The following is an 8,382-nucleotide window of genomic DNA, read 5'->3' on the forward strand; positions in this document are numbered from 1 at the left end:
CTAGTCATGCTTTATCCTTCATTTTATTTCTAATTCAAGCGATGTTCCATGATGTAAGGGACAAACTTCTATGTGAATGTGTCTCATTTGATACCATCTCTACAGCAGGTTACTTATTTGAGATTTGGAGATTTTTCCATTTGTATTAAATTTTTGCTTTGAGTTCTTGGGTAGTCATATAGGTCATTGCATCTTTTAAGTGGAGCAAATCTGTTTGTTACTAGCAGAGGCATGTGCCTATCTGTGGGTTTAAGGCTATTATTAATAATTGAGAAATGATCTACTTCGGGTTTGTGGAAAAGCCCAAGTGGTACTACTGTGACATCGGGTGGCATCTCTCCATCATCCTTTGGCTGTCTCTAGGAACTTGTCTGGCCATATCTCGTGAACGGAAATTTACAACACAATTCCCCTGACCAGTTGTCCTTAAGGGGCTAAACCAGTTCACTCTTCTTGACATAATAATTCCTTGTGAAAGAAAATGTGCACTACGAATACTGCTTTTGGTGAACCAGTGAACAACCTTGTTCTTTAGCTCCATCCCTGTTTCAGTGGCCTCCTCCTACAACTTTGGGGCATCTTTCAATATGATGGTATATGGTGTTGCCTCAGTTGGTAAATGCAGTGTCCTGGGGATTTTTTGTAGGTCTAGAAGTTCTACTTTCTGTAACATCCTTGTTGTTGTTAATCGTATTAGTTGTCATACACATATAGGCAGGAACTGGTTTTCTTAACACCTTAGATGCGGCACAAATATCCCTCCCCAGTGCTGCGCTGTCCATTGGAACTAGTGCTGAATGGACGTCCAATGGTCGTGCGCAGCACTGGGGAGGTAGTGCTGCCATCGGCCAACGCCCGACGCAGCACTTAAGAGGTTAAGCATGTGTTTGTATTATCCTTTGCATGATCAGTGTCAGGGGGACAAGTGGGGCATTATTGCTGGCATGATTCAATAGTAAACTCTTTGGTTTACCATCCCAGTAGGATTGATTAAATCGGATGTTTCATCTTGGGATGTTACATCTTAAACCATTTTCCCAAACAAATTGACACCATGCTTGATAGTTTATCTCAGCCATTAGCCTTCATTTTTATGGTGTCTATTTTAGCATGTAACTTTTTAAATAAGCTTTCCAGATTTCTCTAGAGGTTTGGCAACAAATCCTCTCCTGTTCTATGAGCTTTACTCATCTTTATAACCTTGGTCTGTTTATTGGACTTGTTGATGTAGTTTTGTTAGGTTGTTTACATGTCGATTTGCAGGGGGGGTGCATTGTTTAAGTGCTACCTGATGTGAAAAATATCTCTAGTTGGGTTGTTAACACACATGGTGCTTTTTTGAGTTAGGTAAGATGGGTGTATTTTCCACAGAACATGTTGCGTTAATAAATCCACTTTCTAGGGTCACTGTTTCAGATCGAGCTTCTTCTATGACAGTGTTCAAAGCTGTTTCAGTAACTGCAAAGCTTTCCTCAGCATTAGGTCCTGAGGGTGAGACTAAAGAGGGCTGGCCCTGCCCGGCCAAGTTTGGCTGCGGAGGGGAAGAGACGGGCCCGCTCTTCACCCCGGCATGTCCCACGCTGTTGGGGTAGAGGCATCGCTTTTTGGTGAGATGGCCGGGTGCTACCCCCTATCACTAGGTGTGGCCAGGCAAGAGTGCAAGTCAGTTGAGCCCTGGGACAGTGAGTCCCACCAGGGCAAAGGCAACAATGAAGAAATCTGCGCTGCGGGAGTAGAGGCAGACCTTTGTAGCGCAGTGGCTCGGCACCTGCCTCACTAGGGCAAAGTCAACAATGAATATATCCGTGCTGCGGTGGTAAAGGCAGCGCTTTGTAGCGTGAAGGCCGGGCTCCTCCCCCATCAGCAGGTGTGGCCAGGCAAGAGTGCAGGTCAGGTGAGCCCTGGGAGAGCGAATGCCACCACAGTGGAGGCAACAATGAAGAAATCTGTGCTGCAGGGTTAGAGGCAGCAATTTGCAGTACAATAGCCGGGCACCTCTCCTGTCAGCAGGTGTGGCCAGGCAAGAGTGCAGGTCAGGTGACCCCTGGGAAAGCGAGTCCCACCAGTGTTAAGGTAACAATGAAGACATCTGTGCTGTGGGGGTAGAGGCAGCGCTTTATAGTGCGATGTCTGGTGCCTCCTCTGTCAGCAGGTGTTGCAAGGCAAGAGTGCAGGTCAGGTGAGCCCTGGGTCAGCGAGTCCAATAAGGGTGAAGGCAACAATGAAGAAATCAAGCAGTACATATTGGCTTGGTGCCAACATTCAACAGAAAACAAGTCTAATGCAATTTTACAAACTTCCATTCAATAAATAAGCAAGTGGTCTCAGTACAAGATGCATACACCAAACATGTGTGCCTGTCTTCCACAGAATCAACCCATGTGCCCTTTGTACATTTCAACAGCAGCATATAACTGCAAATGTCACAACTTTGAAATGCCCAAATAAAAGATGACCTGATGAAGGGGCCTAAAACAGAGAAAAACAAGAAGGCTCAATAAATCATTAACTATTAAATACAAAACAGACACCTTACAAATGAATGTATTTGAGGAAATATAACTTTGATCAACAAAAATCTTTGATATAAATGTCACTTTACTTGGCCTTTCAAACAAATGCCAAGCACATACTTTTATCCTCAGTACATTAACAGTTGTTTTAACATTTCATAAAAAAAAGGCAAAGATATACTTACACCCATTTGAGGAAGTGGTCAATGAGATCTTGACGTACATCAGGTACTTCCTCTTCACCAATATCATCTTTATTTGGCATTTCAACATTCTCACCTTGTGGCTCTTCATGCTCTTCTTCATCTGCAATGTATGACATGTTCCAATGCAGGGCAATTTTGCACACCTATTGCGTGAGTAGAGGAGGAATACATCAGTTTTGTCTAGACATTAAAATCTGGCCTTCAGGAGCCAAAAAGCCCACTCTATTGGCCTCCTTGTTCCTTCGTAGGCCTTATTGAAGGGGACTTCCCAGGCGCTGTTGTATACCTCAGCTGTGCTAACAACCGTGGTCACTTAGGATAAGATGAGTCTCCCATGTGGGATTAAAAAAAGATTAGCAATAAATTGTAACACAATTTACGTTAATTACACTTTACAACAGAGCCTTTTTTAGCGCTGGTTGTGCCCAGTGGGAGACTGTTGGTTAGTGCCCAGCAATGACCACCTTCACCACGGATTCCCTCACAACCACTCTTTAACAGTGCCTCTCAAGTCTGTATAACCACTCTCTCTCAGGTGCATTTTATGAGTTTTATAGTGCCACTCACACCCGTGTAGAGTGCCAGTACACTTTATATCACCCACATATTACACAGAGACAACCAATCATAGGTATTCAATCAGTTTATAGAAAAAGTTACATAAGCCAGAGGACTACATGGTGTCATCCGCACTGGTAGGCAGCATAGTTTAAGAACACTTGGTATGGAGAAGCACAAACTCAAAATTTAAAACATACCTTTATGGTTGGGGTTCTCTTTAATAATAAAAATTGAATGATACCCAAATGTACCCATTTTGCAATATTCAGATATTGAGAGACTGGGGAAAATTCATAACGCTCTAACCTATACCTTGCAGTTTTCATGCAGCTCTTTGATGACAGTTAATAGCTCACTGTTCTATGTTAGGATTTTAACATACAAACGGCAATCTCTCAGAAAAAACCTATACATGGCAATCTCTATGAAAAAAAAGCAGTAGCCTATTGACCTCTTACAGTCCTTAGCAGCCAGTATATTAACCCTCTGCACTACCATAGGATGAGCCAAACCTTTCACTAGACAAAACTCCAAGCTCTCTCCATGAAACATTAACCACCAGAGTTATTTTGACGTTTTTATTGTTGCTGGAAAATTGCTAATCCATAATATATGGCACCCCCACCGGAAGTCAGCATCCGGTTCAGTGGCACCGGTTGCACCACCCTAAAGCCGGCCCTGCTTTACAATACCCAAACAAAATAATGTTAGATAGCATCTTTTAACAAGCCAGGCCCTCTCAGTTCCATGTTGTGACATTGGCAGGGTATACTGCTGTTCTGTAGTACAAAGAAATCATGGGTTGATCTAGGAAAACGTGCACAGACGCTTGTGATGTACAATCTGCTAAGTAGACAACTTGCACATTGATAGAATGAAGGTCTCTTGGTTATGGGACACCTGTTTTTTGCGGTGTGGTGTTACTAAGGCAATATGTGTACCACCAATTGCTCCAAACACATGTGGTACACAGCTCAAGGTGCAAAAATCCACCTTTAAACCGTGCTTGTGACATTCCTCCATATACTGCCACAGTGTATTGGAATGATCCTGGGGCCACAAAATAGAGTACTGCCAATATTTTGGCTATTGGCGATATCGATGTGTGATTCATGTTGTGAGGCAGAAGATCTGGCTCCAGCTGATGACAGAAGTCAAGAGCTGTTTGCCTATTCAATCTTAATTTTTTGATTATATCCCATTGTTCCATGGTGGCAAGGTCTGGAAATGGACGGAACACTTGAGGGTGTTGTCTTATCGTTCTCCCTAGGTTCATATGTTTTAATTGAAAAAACAAATGCTGTAAATGTCTGTAAAATTTTCTATTCAAACCACACTTTGCTTCTAGTTTTCATATATATAATTGTTTTACATATTTAGACAGAACCTTATTGTGTTTAGTATACATTTTGGGGGAAAATTCAAATGTATTTTATGTGTAAATTATGTCTTAAATGTGCAAATAGTTAATTATCAATGTATTACTTCTACATTCTTGTTTTTTATTTAAAATGTTAAAGTAAAAATACCGTCAATAGTTGTATGTACACAACCACATGAATCTTGCTTCAAACCACATTAAGTCATCAGATGACACTTTTTTATAAAGACAAATGAGGAACATTCACATTTTTGACATGTACACAAAGTAGCCACCATTTTGAGTTGTGGTGACACATTTAACAGTCACAAGCTCACTATTCCATAATGTAAAATGGCATTTTCCTGATCTTGCTTTCAGGACATTTAGATGTAGTCAACCGCAGCTGATGTTGATCGCCTATTTGGTGTGAAACTCCAGGACTGAACCAGCCATAGGCTAAAGTGTGTGAAAGCAACGTAGGACTGCTAATAAATGTGTCCATCACCATCAATGATTTAGAAAAAAAAACTCACTTGCCTCCTAACACTACAGCCAACAAGATCTCCTCAACTTTTGTTACTTTTGCTGTTAGCTGCTGCACAGACTAGAATGCCCCTTTGAGTTCCTTTTTTTTTCCATTCAAAATTTTCACAACATTTATTCCCTCCCAACCCCCAACACAGAACAACTTGAACCATATAGGACTAAAGAAAGATAGAAAAAAAGAAAAGAAAAGATAAGCGAAAATCAGAAAAATAGTTGTATCTATTAAGAACGCAATTCATCCTATGTATCTATACAATACATATTGAAACCAGATGATAATATGTAACTCAATTGAGAGACATTCGAAAGAAAAATCATTGCAATTCCAACATTTAACAAAAATGGAGATACGGAGAAACAAGAAGAAAAAGTAGAAAGAGAAGGAAAAGGAAAAGGAGAGAAAAAAAAAGAAAACCACAAGTTAAAACGATTATAGCTCTACTCTTTCATTTCCACATTTCCAATCTGTGATCGGTTTCCATATACATAAGCCTAGTGTTCTCCCCTTTCTCCCCTTTTTAGCATATATCTCCCTTTCCATGTTATAGATACAGAGTAATCTTGCTTTCCACTGCTACATAGTGGGTGGTGCTCTGTCCCGCCATGCAGAGGAAATACACAATCTTAACACTGCCATGGCAACGAACAGGAGGTATTCATACTGTGATTGTATTGTCTTGCTTCCCAATCCTAATAAAATCACATCTGTTGTCAGTTTAACCCTAAAATTTAGTGATCTAAAAAAGAAGGTTTTGATAGCTCCTATCAGGGGGATCAGGTTAGGACATTCTGCAAAAATATGTGCGATATCCCCGCCTGTACTATCGCAGCGTGGACATGTGATCCCCTGTGTACCCCCCCCCCCCCTCACTTGTAAATACTTGATGAAACTCCTAGAAGTGACGCCAAATTCCTGTTGTATTTCCGAAAACTGGCGCACCCCCGTTGATCCTAATAAGTCTCCCACTTTTTTCAGTCCCATCCGGTTCCACTCCTTAAAGGTTAAATCCGCGAAAAAGTTCTTGTGGTAGTGCAGGGTTATTATCTAGTCTAATATACTGATTAAACCTCCTGAGTCCAGCGCTTTTTTTTAAAAGCCTTCCATACCCGGAATGCCGCATCTACTGACTTAAATCTTGTTCTCTTGAAGTAGCTTGGTTCAGTAAACTTCAAGAGAACATTCTGAACCTCTTCCCCAAAGACCAAACCATATATTGCTAATGAGCCCAAGTGTGTCTCCGAGTCTGTCTCTGCCCCCCTAAAGACCTATCATTTGCTGAAGGGCTGCGGCCCAATATTATAGTCTCATATCTGATAGGGACATCCCCCCTATTCCTTGGTAATGACATAAATCTCAGTGCTCTCCTTGCTTTGCCCTGAGACCAAACAAATCGATTAATCATCGACTCTATAGAATTAAACCATATACAATTAAAGAACAGGGGGATCGTTCTAAATAAATATAAAAACTTTGGAAGTAAGTTCATTTTTATGTAATTTACCCTGCCTACTATTGACATATGTAGATTATGTATCCTATCTAGATCTTTCTTTGCTTTTTTATTATAGGGTTTATGTTAATTTCTACCAGACTGTCTAAATCTGGAGTAATGACCACCCCTAAATACGTCCCCTTAGTGCACACCCGTGCGTCCGTGCAGACTGCATGCTCATTCTTTATAATCTGCGTCTTTGCGTTATTCAATGCATATCCTGCCACTTGGCCAAACTGTGCTGCCTCCTGTTCTATTGCTTTGATGGCTTCAGTGGGTGAAGGTGTGATGACCGCGATGTCATCCGCGTACGCCAAGACTTTAATAGGACCCATTTTTGTATCTAAGGATTTTATTGGATTTTTTTGCTCAAGTTTGGATATCAAAGGGTCTATATACATTGCAAAAAGGAGGGGGTGCACGGACACCCTTGCCGGGTTCACCTGGTGATTGTAAAAAGTGCCATGCGTCCAGCATTGATCCTAACAGATGCAGTCGGAGCCTTGTAAAGCATTTGGATTGCTGTAGTAAAACCTCCCCCAACCCCACTTCTTTTAAGTACTGCCCGAAAAAATTCCCAGGCCATTTGATCAAATGCTTTTTCGGCGTCTAGCAGCAAGGCTGCCATAGGATTCCCCAATACCCCTTGTAAATCGAATAAAGTGATCATCTTCCTGATATGTTGTGTGGTGCCCCTTTGTGGTATAAACCCGTGCTGATTTACTCTCTATTACCTTTGATAATCTTACGGCTAGTGCTTTGGAAAAGATTTTTGAGTCTGAGTTAATAAGCGTTATTGGTTGGTATGATCCTGGCTCTATCGGGGATTTCCCTTTCTTTAAAATTAATACGATGTCGGCTCCTCCCCAGCTGACTGGAATAGATGCTCCTAGCTGTGCCTCCCTGAGCGTTCTAATTAATTCCTCCTTGATGGATGTAAAGAAGACCTTATAAAATGCACCTGGTAATAAATTTGGGCCCGCTGCCTTGCCTGAGGGTAGACTCAACATTGCCTCCATAATTTCCTCAGCTCCCAAGGGAGCATCCATGGCCAAACTGTCTTCCTCCTGTAATGCTCTACTGGGTGTATCCTGTAGAGATATCTCTGGATGTCTAAACAGTCTCTTTCGTGGTCTTCCATGTACAATTTGCTATAAAAATCCCTGAAAACTTCCATAACTCCTTTAGTGTCTGTGATCAAATTACCATTGCAGTCCTTTATTTCTTTAATCGCCCCTTTATCAGCCCTCTGTCTAGTTCTTGCTGCTAATGTACGTCCTACTCTCTCACTATATTCATAGCACTGCTCTCTATGAACAGTAAATATTTTAGCTGCCTTTTCTGCTATACCTTCCTCTGCCTCAGCTTTGGCAATCGAAATTTCCAAAAATCGTTGTTCCACGTCTCTCCCATCCAGCGTAGCTTGCTCTAACTTATGCTCTGCTTCCAGTAGGGCGTTACTTAACTGATCTGTCCTGAGCTTCTCTTTATTTTGTTTTGAGATGCTAAAGCAGAGGGTTTCCCCCCGTACCCCCCCCCTTAAAAGCATCCCACTCATTCCCTACTGAAGTACTCCCTATGTTAATATCCCAATAATCCTTTATCCATGAGTGCATATGATTAAGATATTCCTGATCTACCAAAAGCTCCCTTTCGAATGTCCATGATCTCACCTGTCTTTCAAGACCACCTGACATAAT

Source organism: Lissotriton vulgaris, chromosome 1_1 (genome assembly GCF_964263255.1).
Source record: "Lissotriton vulgaris chromosome 1_1, aLisVul1.2, whole genome shotgun sequence".
Classification (NCBI taxonomy): domain Eukaryota; kingdom Metazoa; phylum Chordata; class Amphibia; order Caudata; family Salamandridae; genus Lissotriton; species Lissotriton vulgaris.